Below are 15,341 nucleotides of genomic sequence, written 5' to 3'. Positions count from 1 at the left end.
ATAGCTATTTAGTTAATGTTATAAACTCAGTTTAGTTAATTAAAATATACTGAATGTTTTTGGGCCCAGTTTTAAATTTTTTTAAAATCAGTTGTTTCACTTATAAATTACAGAATTTATTTTAATGTTGTCTTACTGGACTAGAACTGGCAAAATATATCTACTTGCTGAGATACATATATTGGTGCCCTATGCCTTAGCAGCAAATACTTTACCTTCTGCTGGTCAGGGCGGCACACCACATGGCGTCATCGACTGAAGTCATGGCAATCTGCTATTAAAGGTGCGCACCCAAAAAATGCAAGTACACAGTCTCACATTCGACTAATTCGGAGCCGGCCGAAGTGGCCGTGCGGTTAAAGGCGCTGCAGTCTGGAACCGCAAGACCGCTACGCTCGCAGGTTCGAATCCTGCCTCGGGCATGGATGTTTGTGATGTCCTTAGGTTAGTTAGGTTTAACTAGTTCTAAGTTCTAGGGGACTAATGACCTCAGCAGTTGAGTCCCATAGTGCTCAGAGCCATTTGAACCATTTTTGACTAATTCGGAATGCAGGTACTTCCCTATGAGCCTCTGAAACCTCAGTGGGTTCCAATGTGAATGTGGACCCATTTGCTGGTTTGTCAAATCAATTTGACTCCGGCCCACGGCTATGCGTGATGAAATATATCAAATGTTTGGACGGTCGACTCAAGATAATAAGTACACCCACCCATCACTTGCTGTGTGCATGATGTTAGGAGCAGTACCTCTGACGGTTCAGAAGGTGACTGGCACAGGCTCTAAGTGGCACACTACAAAGGACACAAGTCTCACCATTTAGGCAGAGACCTTTCTGGCTTTCACAGTAGTGAATTAACTGGTGGTGGCTCTCTGACTCAGAGTTGAAATATTAGAAGTTTTGCCGGTTTCGTTGTCTAGGTGCTGGGATATGTAGTTGCCACATTACAGGCCAAATACTGCTGACTCTACAGTATATGATAAGAGTACACACATGAATCGAATGGTCGAAGGTTTCTGTCACTCGGCAAATGCGAATTATGAATGTAACATTTAAATTTATGAATGAAAAATTGCAATTAAATAAAATCTGCAGGTACTATCTTAACGACTTTAAATGATGAGTACGATAGTAGAAGTACTTTCGAGAATGAGGCATATTTCTGCCAAACACTTATTGGTGTCGATGGTCCAGCTATTAAATAAAATATAAGTTAAATAACAGGGAAACAATAGATTCCTACATCACGTAATTAGTTATGAACAACAACATAGCTCACAAGATATTCACATCGAAACACGTACTACGTCTTCATTGTAGAAACCATGAAAATCTCACAAGTTCACTAGTTGGCACTCCGAAGAATTTCTACCACTGACGATCACGCGCAAACCGCTCCGCTCTCCAAGTCCGTCCGCCGATTCCGCCTCCGTCGCGTCGTCGCCTCCAGCACTTCCCGCATCACGTACCGTGCTGTTCCGGACTCCTGCACTGCTCATAACTACCTTGTGTCCTCCCTGGAGACAATCGCTGTGTTACTGGAGTTACATTTAAACAACTTTCTTTTTGAGGTATCATGGATTCATATGGCTACCATTAATTAGTATACAAACTGTGAAATGTCTGACATTAAGGTTTCACAAAGTCCGCCATCTTTGGCACTCCCGGCATGTCTCCTTCATCAACATGGCGTCACCATGGAATTCCTAGCCACGTGCTCGATGGACCACGCATTGGGCTACTCCTCTCGTCTGGCTAACGTTCGGCACCATGTGTTTAGTGCCGCGCCCCGGCTGGCCGATCGGTCTGTGTGGCCACTGCTTCCTCCGAACTTAGAATATTTTCAGGGTGCGACGACTCGCCCGTTACCTCACAACCTGCAGTTCTTTACTAGCGAAGCGCCAGTAAAAGAGTGTTCCCCTCTCTTTCTCTCAGCTTTCCTCGCCAGCTCGATAGCAAAGCACCTTTACATCTTATACTATTCCCATTTTAGCACAAGCCAACTACGAGCTGGAGCGCCGCATTTGACGGTGGGAAACTGCCCCTTCCTCTACACACACAGATTTGACCAATTAGAGACATTAAAGTTAATTAGGAGAAAAGGAAAAAAAGATTGAGCTTTGCGGGCTATTTCCCATGCGTTTATGCCATGTCTTTTGCTAACGATAAAACCAGGATAGAACCACAGCCCTCCACATAAAGATTTTGACCTCCCCTGTTGTGTCCATTTCGAAGTTTCCAAAGAACGGCCATAAACTCGCTAAAAGCCTCATGCCTTCACAAATATCTTTTTGTAACGGAGTCTGGGCATTTGGGCCCCAGTGACCGTTCCCACGGACATTGGCAGAAGGCTCACAGTAGTCTCGTCGTCTTCCTGCCTAACAAGGGCCTATCCCCTGCTTTATTGCTGGACAACAATGCGCTACCTATTGCAAAATGGCTCTAAGCAGTATAGGACTTTACATCTGAGGTCGTCAGTCCCCTAGACTTAGAACTACTTAAACCTAACGACATCACACACATCCATGCCCGAGGCAGGATTCGAACCTGCAACTCTAGCAGCAGAGCGGTTCCAGACTGAAGTGTCAGAACCGCTCGGCCACAACGGCCGGTCTACCTATTGCAGCGGCGACTTCTCAGCGCTAGTCAGTCTATCTGGACGCAGCTGCCGACCGAATGGCACCAACCAACATGTCTGTACAAAGAGACTACGGAACTCGGCAGTCTGGAAATATTTTCACCCAGGTTCTGCAGAAAAAACGCGCTGGCTTTGGCCCTCAGTCACTGTACGCTTTTACTGCAGTCGTTTAAATTGGCACCCTATTCCTTTGAATGAAGGCAAAGTTTACCGCTATTCCTTCACTAGAGCACACATGCTAGAGCGTTAACTGCTGCCCAACATTTCATCATGATGTATGAGGTCAGATCGTAATAAAGATCATCTTCCCTAAGAACATTAAGCGGCATGACACCGAATAAGAAGTGAGAGTGCCCTGCAACCTCTCATACTCATAACACATCTTTTTTTCTACCACCGTCAAGAAAAGTGCCACAGCCGTACGACTCGGTGCCTGAAAAGGACGACGCATAAACATGCGTCTAGAAATTTCCACCTGTATATTAAATGTGGCTTTCTGCTACACAGCACTGGGCTATAAACGAATGATTTAGTGTCTCTGTAATAATTAATTAAATCTAATTGGCATAAATCAAATTTGAGAGTGAGTGCTATCACCTGGGTAGTGTATAGATTTTCAAGGTGGTTTACTTGTCTGTCACGCTGGCCGCGGTGGCAGAGCGGTTCTAGGCGCTTCAGTCCAGAACTGCGTGACTGCTACAGTCGCAGGTTTGAATCCTGCCTCGGGTATGCATACGCGTGATGTCCTTAGGTTAGTTAGGTTTAAGTAGTTCTAAGTTCTAGGGGACTGATGATCTCATATGTTAAGTCCTATAGTGCTCAGAGCCATTTGAACTATTTGTCTGTCACGAAAGACAGTACTGTGAAGCATGCAACAAAGTCGGTTCTCTTCTGCAGGATGTTTCAGATAAGAATTTTTCTCTCTATATTTTACAGAATAATGAGTGAAAGGAATATTTATGTAGATAGGTAAATGTAAGAATCGCTGCTCTTTCTGTAGAGTTATGAAAATAGATTATTTGTAATCTTAATTAACGGAACTGCAGGTTCTTTGTGGAACATTGTATGCTGTATACACTAAACGAAACACTTTTTTGGCTTTATTCACAAAAATTTAATTTTGTACGACCTACGTTTTAGGTTGTAAGTCTTAAACCCTTACATCTACGTTTTTTGTTGTAAGGTACAGATGTTTTGAAGAAAAAGGTCTGTTTTGAGTTCTTTCATACAAACAATAAATTCTCCCACTAAACAATTTCTTTTCTTGCTGATAGCGTATTATTTTTTCCAGAGTCTCACATCTGATTAAAATTTATTAGTAAGTACGTCTGATATCTCAGTTTGTAAGTCCTGTTCGCAATAAATGGACAGAAAATCTTGGAACAAATCCCTGCCTCTCGTTTGTAACGTGATAGCCTTTCACGTTAGAGCTCCATGCACAGGGTGATCATAAAATCTCGACCTATTTCTACTAAATAATGGATGCATTTAAATAATACACATGTATGTTTATTGCAAATCTATGTACACATTTTCATCACACTTCAGCATGGCCTCTGCCTATTTGGAAGCATTGCTCCTATTGTCGAAGGGCAGACCTGAAAACATTTTTATGCACAACTTGTGAAATAGACGACGCTCCACCCCAGATTCGAGCTCTTTGAGTCTGGAGATCCATTATCTATGTTTTATAAAGCCTCGACTTTTTCTACCCCCAGCACAGAAATCCGAGGGTGTCGAATCAGGCGAGCGCAATCGCCGCATCTTGTTGAGCGAATTTTCGATGTAGGTGCTCCTTTCATATAATAATTGAATGCTCCATTCACTTGGAACACAACTGTGTCCACAATGGCTTCTAGCTGAAACTGTGCTGAAGCTGTGGTTCCAGGAAATGCTCCAGCATATCACGGTATATCCTGTAATTGACTCTTCTGCAATAATGAAGGGTCTGTAAACAGTAGTCGTTGTAAATCTTCGCCACACTTTCCGTGTGTCTCATTGCCATTCAGTGGTAGCATTTGGTGGCCCGTTACCTCATATGCAGCAGTTATGTTTCTTAGCTTTTAGGTGTATACGGAAGGTTGCTTCAGTATACAAAATGTGATCCATAAGGTGTTCATTATGCGCAGCTTCTATCAAATCGTAACACATAGCTGCTAGTTGCGTAATCTTTCTGGTCTAATTTGTGAAGCACCTCATTGCGTTGAGTTTGAAATTTTTAGTGTCGTTGATTTGGGTACGTTTAACTCATTGATGAAAACGACAAGTTGATGCGCTCTAACTTCTTGCTATTCTCCTCTATTTCGCTGAACAATCTCATATGGTACAAGACGTCTCCCGAACTCGTTGACAAGTAACCGAATGTTTGCCATTTTTTGCTGCTGGCTTGTAAAATTTTCGAGTGAACTTCTGTTGCACCTCCAGATAAGATAAACCACGCATCACCGGGATGGATTATAATTCGTATTATACAGACGCAGTCATTATTTCTTAGAAATGGGTCGAGACGTTTTGAGTAACCTGTGCTATGGACAGCGATCGTGAACTAAGCCCTTGGTGCGAAGATCAGAGTTATTTTCCTTAACAGAAGCTCATTGTGGAATTCTTTGATTAGTTTTACTTGCTAAATTTTATAGTGTGTTCAAAACGTTATCAGTAAGGACTTGGCTAGCGGAATAAACCAGAGGCTACGAATTATAGACGAAGAAGTGGGCACAAACCACTAGTAGCGAAGGTAGTGGTGCGGCCGTGGCTAGCCAATGAGGCCGAGCCACATATGGTAGCGCCGAAGCCGGTACGTAGTTCCGAACTCCACTCGATGCTGCCATAGATTGAAGGATGCAGCACGTTTCTGGATGTAGGCGACAGTGATACAGAAAGGAAGTTTCAGATTAGGTGTTCTTATCTCTAACTCACAAAATAATAAGCGAATGCAATATTTATTTAGATAGATAATTGTAAGGAAATTTACTCAATCTGTAAAGTTTGACACACAGTGTATTCAGTTATTTCCCAGAAAGTTACAGCGAGGAGTTACAGTTTTTTATTTAGAACATAATTTTTTCTATTATGTAGCTCATGTATATAAATTAATTGCACAAATAATAACTTAAATCAAATTTCTATCAATTTTTGTTAGAGAGCTAAGAACGGTCAGTGTTTTAAGGATGGATGCAACATGTTGCCCATCATTGAATGGCTAGCAGTAGTACAGGGTACCCTCCGGCACGCACCGTACCGTGGCTTGTGCAGTATGTATGCAGATGTCTTGAGATGCATATTCAGGTAGCGCGACGTTCATTTAAGTCAATTGCCTAAACGAGTGACCATGTTCCTGAATTCACAATGTAATGCACCTTCTATACCACTTGCGACGAGAAGTAAAGTTTCTGGTGTGACGGAGCGCCTCACGGGCCCGCCCATGCCCCCACAGCCGTTGCCCACCCACCACTCACCTGTCATGAGGGCATCTAGCAAATCCTCGGGTAGCTGTTTAAATTTATCTTTTTTTTTCTTTTCGTACTTCTGTAACTGTGCCCATCTCGGCTATCACACTACGTTTCTGAGAGCAGAATTGCTACCAAAAGCATCAGAAATGAAAAACTACAGTCCGCCGATGCCTTGAGAGACTATTGTATTAATGAGGTCAGTTCATGGAGGAGATCACAAATCGAGCTGGATTTAAGCAGAAGCGACTTCATTCTTGAAGGGCTCTAAACAGGTATTATTTTCAGCTGCGTAGTGGGCTGCCTAGATACCATTCTTAAGGAGCAGACGTAGCGAACACCACAGGGCGACATCAGTACCGCAGGCACTACGCGCGACACTATGTGTGCCCATCCATCCCATCGAAACAGAGCTCCACCCTAAGAACTCACAACGATAAATTTGTTTCTCTCTTTTATTAGAACCTTCTTTAAAACCAGCGACCCAGCTGAGCGATTCTGTACCTTCCAACAAGTCACAGTTGCCGCCCATTCCATTTAAATTCAACATTTAAATTCCACCACCATGTATTCTCAGAACCACTCTCATATCTTACTCTTGCGTAGATACCGTAGTGTAATTCCACTCTCACTAAACAATGTGTAGCATATTCCATCGTACAGCATCCAAACCCCATCATGAGCCCAGCACCACCCTGTTGGGTTACGACAGTCCTCGTAAATGCTTGCCCTAATGTAACCCATACCGCTACAGTCAGCTCTTCTCACACCCAAATTACACTACTTTGTCTCAGTCTCATTCCACACACTTATTTTATACAGAGCTGGCTGACCAACAGCAATACCAGTGTCAACATTGACAACTACATCAACAACATGAACATCGCGACGGTCACAAATGAAATCTTCGTCACTGCAATATGATTATGAGGTCATAACTAAGCAAGCCATATTTTATCATATTTTAATGTACTGACACTCGTTTTTTAATTAGAGTAAAGCTTATCCACCAAATAGTCTAGTGATATAAAAATAAAAAGCACACAATTTTTCACAAAACTTCGTTTTCAAGAGGATTTCGGAAAATGAGCACGGCCAAGAACCACGTGCATACACCCACACGTACACACACCCACACACATATATATATATGTGACTGACAGAAGGTTTATAAAAAGAAAAATAATGAGTTGATATGCAATTCTAAAATAACTAAAAATCGGGCAAATTCGATATTAGGTAAGCCTAACCAATAGGTTAGTAGTCGAGTCGCCACGCGGGATTAGCCGAACGGTCTATGACGCTCCAGTCGTGAACTGTGCGGCTGGTCCCGGCGGAGGTTCGAGTCCTCCCTCGGGCATGGGTGTGCGTGTTTATCCTTAGGATAATTTAGGTTAAGTAGTGTGTAAGCTTAGGGACTGATGACCTTAGCAGTTAAGTCCCATAAGATTTCACACATATTTGAACTTTTTTTTTTTTTGAGTAGTCGAGTCGACTGTCTTTCCTGAAAGAATACTGTAAACAGGGGCCGCGAGGAGTGGCCGCGCAGTTATAGGCGCCATGTCACGGAATGCCTGACCGCTCGCGCCGGAGGATCGAGTCCTTCCTCGGACAAGGGTGTGTGTGTTGTTCTTAGGATAGGTTATTTTAAGTAGTGCGTATGACCTCAGCATTTTGGTCCCTTAGGAATTCACATACATTTGAACATTTGAACATTTTGTAAACAGGGTGTCGACAAAAATAGTGAAACACAACAAGAAATGCACGCTTGAACATAAATACAGATCTTAGCCACTCCTGCGGTTCGCACAGTTGCATTCGAGCACGAACGCCACCTTTGCCTTTCCTCAATACGTTGAAAGTGTCCGTCATTGTAACAACAATGTTCGGTGTAGCTGTGAGTGCATTATGTCGGAGCTAAGTGAATTCGAACGTAGGAAAATTGTTGGTGCTCGTATAGTGGGGGTGTCTGTAGCCGGCAAAATCGAAGTGTTTGGGGTTCCAAGATTTAAACCGCATACAGGGAAAACGGGAAAACGTCATTGCTAAATCACAATTCGGACAAAAGTATGTGCTGAATGATTCTGACAGACGATCATTGAAGAGGATATTGACATAAAATAAAGGGACAACAGCTGTGCAAATCACTGCAGAACTGAACGTTGCACGCGCAAAACCTGTCAACACCAAAACAACACGAAGGGAGCTTCATGAGCAGAGAACTGCAGGCCGAGCTACAATTCCAAAACCACCCCATAATGATACAAATTCCCGTAACAGGCAAACGTGGTGCCGAAGCTATAAAATTTGGACTATGCAGCAGTGAAGGAAAGTCATTTGGTCGAATGAGTTTTGTTTCACATTGTTTCCAGCTTCTGGCCGAGTTTACGTCTGGCGTATACAGTCCGAAGATGAGGATACAGATTGCTTGCTGTCAAGAGTGAAACATAACGGGGATACGGTGGTGATTTCTTCAGCGATATCGTGGTATTCGACGGACCCCATGGCTAATCTGTAACGCAGCATTACTCCCAATTATTATGTGACCATTTTTGCTGATTCGGTCCAATTTGTGGTACAATGTTTGTTCCCCAGTGGTGATGCTGTGTTCCGAGATGACAGGGCCTCTGTTCACACAGCTCGCGTCGTCCAGGACAGGTTTTGTGAGCACGACGATGAAAAGTCGCTTCTCCACTGGCCACCACAGTTATCAGATCTCAGTATTATTCAGGCTTTGTGGTCTACTTTGGAGGGAAGTGTGTATAGCCTCTATCAGCCTCCACCATCGTTACCTGAACTTGTCATTATTTTGCAAGAAGAATCGTATAAGATTCCCTTTAAGAACGTACTGGACCTGTATTGAATGTCAATGGCGTTCTTACACTGTATTACGCATGCTAATGTGGTGTGTTTTATGTGCATCCGCATTTGTGGCCAATCGTGTATCTTTAAATGCAGCCCTCTGCATTAGCAGCCAAGACACATTAATACAAAAGGTGCAGAACACCAGTTCCATTGCATGTTGAACAGGAAGCAGCGATATCCGTTATCTGTCTTTTGTTATTCAATTATGCGACAAATCAGATGGAAAAATTGTCAGTACCATTGTTACGGAAGTTTCATAAACCAGAGAAGACTTAAGTTCCGTATATGACTACATAATATTGTAAGAATTTTAAATATTAATTGACTTTAAGCCATATTTCTCTCAGCACTCCTCGTTAGAAGGAGAAGTTAAAGGCGAAGCAAGGGAAGTTTTTATTATTTTACCAGAGGTGGACTAAGCCCCTTGGAAGCCCGGAGCGCCGAAGCTAAAAGACAGCCCTGGCCTGCTTTGAGACCGATGTATATTTACATTTTTAAAAAAATGAACAACACAGATCTAATGACTGACAAAAAGATCGAATATTTAAAATGTATGTACTCTACACTGAAGTAATTGTAACTCACACAGCCTGAAAAAATACAACACCCACAAGGGCTGTGTTCAGTTGTCCCGGAGAATGTGCATACTGAGGGGTTGTACTGTCAGTGATCCATTTGCACATTGTCATCGGCGATGAGATGGCGCTCAGATGGTTAGTCTGTGCATCCTGTGCCCGTTCTTCGCAGGCAGTAACTGTGCTGAATGAGAGGTGAAGAGTTTTTGCAACATTCATTCATGGATGCAACCAGGCCGAATCGACGAGTACGTACTTCTGCTGAACGGTTGCAGCCATTTGAACCGGGTCGCTTTGTGGGCCAGCCAGAAGCTGAATGGGAGTACCGACACATTGTAGCACTCGTTAGGTACATGTATCGGCGGCGTGTTGCTGCTTTCAGCAGAGGTATGTGGAACACTCTCACAACTATAGAAAAGGTTCTGGACGTCCGCGTAGTATAGACACACGTCGGTATCGACGGATTGTGCGAGAAGTGGTGGCCGACCGAACGTCATAAACAGATGAAATCTGGGCATATGTTGAAGCTGGTGCATGACAAGGGATCATTGGTAACTACCCACTTGCTGCAGGATTAACACTGTTGTGCAGTGGCCCACGGCAGTGGACGGTCTTTAAAGTCCCTTCTTTCGCGTTTTTAATCGGCCTGGTGGCTACAGTTGCACTCAGTCCACTCGAGCGTATACTACCTACTGCTGCGGCGATTAACGTGCATTTGAAACCTTCATACTGCTCAAATCCGTCAAAGAAGCAACATTATCAACAGTCCAATGCAATGGACAACTGCACCACAAGGCTAACATCACGTGTACCTCTGGCCAGACTACCACTGACACCACGACACCGCCAAGTATGGCTACTCTGGTTGACTGTGGAATGGTGCTGTGTTGTCTTCAGTGATGACAGTAGGTTCTTTCTGTATGCAAGTGGTAGACGTACAAGTGTGTTGCTGTATGGCGTAGACCTGTTGAGCTGCCTATTCCAGAGCGCATTTGCTCACGACACCCAAGTCCCATTCTCGGCTTCATGATGTTGGAGGTCAAAACTTACAACTCTCGGTCATACTTGGCGTTCCTGCAAGCTAAAGCAACCAGTACCCGATAAATTGCCGAGGTAGTATTCCCCGTGCTCCTGCCTGCTGTAGGACAGAAAGATGATGTGCTTTTCAGTAGGACAACGCACATCCACATACGGGAACAGCTACGCAACGCGGTCTTCATGTTGTACAACTGTTGTTCTGGCCAGCACTATCACCAGTTCTCTCGCCCATTGAACACGTAGGGACATGATGAAGTGGGAACTTAATCGCTTTCCACAGCCTGCAAGAACCATTTCCGAATTGCAATAAAAGGCGCAAGATACTTGGGACAATATATCGCTGGATGCCATTTGGCATCCAGATGATGTTTTGCATGCAAGAATACATGCCTGCGTTTTCGCCATAGGGGGGTTCACTGTGCATTGATGCGACTGTCTGAGCACCCTTTAATGTAACATGTGTGTTTCATTTGGCCTGAATTTGTTATCATTTAGTCGTACAATGATGAGCTACATGTCACCTCACTTGCGCATAAAATCAACTTGTCCTTGACAGTCTAGCACTTTTTTCGGCAGTGTAAATACTTAAATATGTAGGTAAGGAACGTAGAATACGTATCAGCATTAAGCACAGTAGCCATCAAGAAGCGTGAAAATAATATTACAGAAGAGAAAAAGATAATTACCTTCTATTCTGTATGTCTGGAAACAGACTCTGTACAACAATCAGTTTCGTAGCCTTAGTACGAGGTAGTAGTTATTGATATTACACTCTAAGACAATAAAAAGCCACGTACCATGAAGGAATTATCTGAATGGGATGGAATTCAGTAGTGTGGTGTATCCGATCAGACAAACAATCGATTACAGTTTCAGAGAAATTGGATGATTTATTAGAGAGAAAGAGATTCACAAATGAAGCAAGTCAGTAAATCGTTGGTCCACCTCTAGCCCTTATGCAAGCAGTTATTCGGCTTGGCATTGATTGCTTCTATCCAAATGACGCGTTATAGCGTCAATTTCCAGAACTGGTTGGTGGGCCCTATCTGTAATGCTCCAAACGCTCTCAATTGGAGAAAGATCCTGCGAACTTGCTGGCCAAGGTACGGTTTGGCAAGCATGAAGAAAAAACAGTACCAACTCTCTTCCTGTGCGAGCGGGCATTATCTTGCTGGAACGTAAGCCCAGGATGGCTTGCCATGAAGGGCGACAGAACAGGGTCTAAAATATCATCGACGTCATGATATTTTGCTAGGATGCCGCAGATGACAAACAAAATGGTCCTGCTATGAAATGAAATGACACCAAAGACCATAACTCCTGGTTATCTTGCCATATGGCGGGCAACAGACAGGATTGTACCCACCGCAGGCCGGGCATCTCGAGACACGTTTTCGCTGGTCATTGGGACTCAGTTCGAAGCGGAACTCAGCAGTGAAGACAATCCTACTTCAGTGAGTGAGATTCCAGGCCGAAGTGCCCGACTCCACTGCAAACGGGCTGGTTGACGTACAGAGGCCAATGACAGTCGACGAATGAGCCCCCTTTCTGTAAGACACCTACTAATGGTCCTTGTGATTACTGAGGCACCAACTGCACGTCGGATCCATGATAATGATGAATCCGGGTCCTCTATGACAATTGCTCAGTCCTCAAATTATGCCGTCTCTACAGGTCGACCGCTTCCCTCTTGACGCTATGTTCGGCCTTAGTTCATCCATTCCTAACAACATCGTCGAGTACTGGCATCGCACCTAATCAAATGTCGAGCGATTCGCCAATTACTCCAACTGTCTTTTCCGTGCTGCACTATACGTCCTCTCTCAAATGCTGATATCTGGGTATATTGTTCACGCACCTGTCTGCGTGGCATAGTTACTGTCCAGATTAGTACACAGAATGAAATTTGCTGAAAGTTTATGTCCTGGTATCGACATGTCCCCTGTTAACTGTTCTTGCCAGTGGCGCGGTGAAGTTGCGCTGTAGCGTCATACATTCATCTATAGGCAGCAAAGGTTTACAATTTTGCATTTTTCGTCGATAGCTATATGAATATCAGTTTGTAACCAACTTAAATAACTCGCTCGTGGTGCGTCCTTCTTTTTGTCTTGGAGTGGATTATAGAACATGTTTTCGTGCCTTTATTGTACTTAATAATGTCCCCGAAATCTACTTGATTTTGGAACTTTTCTTTCATTTGAATGAACAGGATGGGTTGTCTGTCTTGAGTGACTGTAGGGTGAAGATAATTTTTTATTAGTTTCAGTTTAAAGAAACTTCTCTTGCACGGTGTAACTGAGACACAAATGGCCAAGAAGTACTGCATTATACGTGAAGTATAGGGCAATGATTCAGTGAAGTCCCATTTAACTATAAACTGAAGAATTCCTTGGGCTATCCATCTAGCAACAACGACCACGCTTGTATCGGTTGCACTCAGGTACCTAAGATGCCTTTTTATTTCTTGCAGCAAATGCTCCTTATCAAACCCCTTCAAAATTTCTATCAGATTCCCCAGTACTACAGCCAGAGTACCATCAGAAGCTTCAAGCGTAAATTTTCTTTCAACAATCTGGAAAATTTTGTGATTTCTTCTATGTCCGTGTATCGTTATGACGCTCATTGGAGACATTCTTCTTGATTCGATAACGTAGCCTCATGAGCTGGTTCAGCCAGTACATCGAAGCATTTCTTTTGGTGCCAAAAGTAACAGCAATTTCTATACAACTGGGTCCACTACGCCGTAAATGTCATATAATGACGTTATATATTGTACTGTGAGTCTAAGACACTGCTGTGTTCAATCATATTTTCATTACTATTTCGGCATGATTTCCGTCTTCAGGTTATATCAGGAGATCTTGATATCCATATGATATCGCAAATGCAAAACTGTCTCTTCGTTACTAACCATACTTCAGTCTTGTTAGGAATTTGATAAAAAATTGTTTGGTTCTCATGGGGCCTCCAAAATCGAGGCCCTAGAGATGTGGAGTGCCCCCCCTCCCACCACCCCTTCAGGATCAGTGGCCGAGGGCAGGCCGCCCTCTCCCTCTTAGTCCATCACTGGGTTTTACTTCCTTTCTTTCAACGTTAGTCATGCCATGTCATTATTCGAAGTTTTATTGGTTTCTGACGTCGTACCAGAGCAATTAATAAGTGCTTCTCTCGCAAGACGTCATTCTGTGTGAAAGCATAGCTACTTCCAAAGGTCACTGTGTTTAATCGCGTGGAGATAGCAGGAATTTCACGGCAGCCAAACGACGCAGTGACAGAGCAGAGAGCGGGAATAGCGGAAGCCACACATTTCACAGTATGAATCATTCTGCCGCCGTCTCGGCCCAAGCTACGCCCGCCCCGGCGGTAATACACAGCTGCTGAAAAGCTCAGCTGTGAATCATCGAAGCTTTAGAACCACTGATGTCGTTATGTCACTGTACGTCACATTCCAAAGAATTCGTTGAGTGCCCGTCATTTCCCAGTTTTACTAGTAAATGATGCAAGACATCTTAACCACTCTTGTGAGCTGACGAGTTTGTTGTTGCAGTCGGTGTAACTAACTGTGTTACGATGCAATTATAAGACGACTGAAACTAATGTTACTTTATTCTGCTGGATAAAAGTGTCAGTAGGAAATGTTCATAGAACATATCCTGAACATATATCTACATCGGTACTCCGCAAGCCACCTGACGGTGTGTGGCGGAGGGTACCTTGAGTACCCCTATCGATTCTCCCTTTTAATCCAGTCTTGTATTGTTCGTGGAAAGAAGGATTGTATGTATGCTTCTGTGTGGGCTCTAATCTCTCTGATATTATCCTCATGCTCTCTTCGCGAGATATACGTAGGACGGAGCAATATACTGCTTGACTCTTCGATGAAGGTATGTTCTCGAAACTTTAACAAAAGCCCGTACCGAGCTACTAAGCGTCTCTCCTGCAGAGTCTTCCACTGGAGTTTATCTATCATCTCCGTAACGCTTTCGCGATTACTAAACGATCCTGTAACGAAGCGCGCTGATCTCCGTTGGATCTTCTCTATCTTTTCTATCAACCCTATCTGGTACGGATCCCACACTGCTGAGCAGTATTCAAGCAGTGGGCGAACAAGCGTACTGTAACCTACTTCCTTTGTTTTCGGATTGCATTTCCTTAGGATTCTTCGAATGACTCTCAGTCTGGCATCTGCTTTACCGACGATGAACTTCATATGGTCATTCCATTTTAAATCACTCCTAATGCGTACTCCCAGATAATTTATGGAATTAACTGCTTCCAGTTGCTGACCTGCTATTTTGTAGCTAAATCATAAGGAATCTACCAGATATGAGTCTTCACATATAGACAATATATTTACTTCCGTTTATTTCAGTGGATTACATTCACATAATAAAATTTACGCGTTCAAAAGCAGTACTAAAAGTAACACAAGAATTTTGTAAGGTGAAAGACGCTCAACTAGAGATTTAAGGCATGATCTTGTGCGTAGCAGCCTTCATTTTTTGTGGAAACCTTCTGAAACTGAATGTTGTAGAGAACTGAACACATTTTTGTTCAATACTTTAGGAAATGCTCGCATCATAAAGGTAATTTCCGTATATGAAATTCTGGGAATGCATGTTGCTGTTTCTTTGAAACAAATTCACGTTTTCAGTAACGTATTATAGTGTCTTATTTTGTTACTTATGGGAGAATTTGTGTTGTAGGTGTGTTTGGCAAATAGCGGTCCAAGTTTCGTCTATATTGCTTTATTTAGTTCTTTATCTAGACCACTGACTTC

This window comes from Schistocerca serialis, chromosome 3, assembly GCF_023864345.2.
Source record: "Schistocerca serialis cubense isolate TAMUIC-IGC-003099 chromosome 3, iqSchSeri2.2, whole genome shotgun sequence".
Lineage (NCBI taxonomy): Eukaryota > Metazoa > Arthropoda > Insecta > Orthoptera > Acrididae > Schistocerca > Schistocerca serialis.
This window is presented reverse-complemented; position numbering follows the sequence as displayed.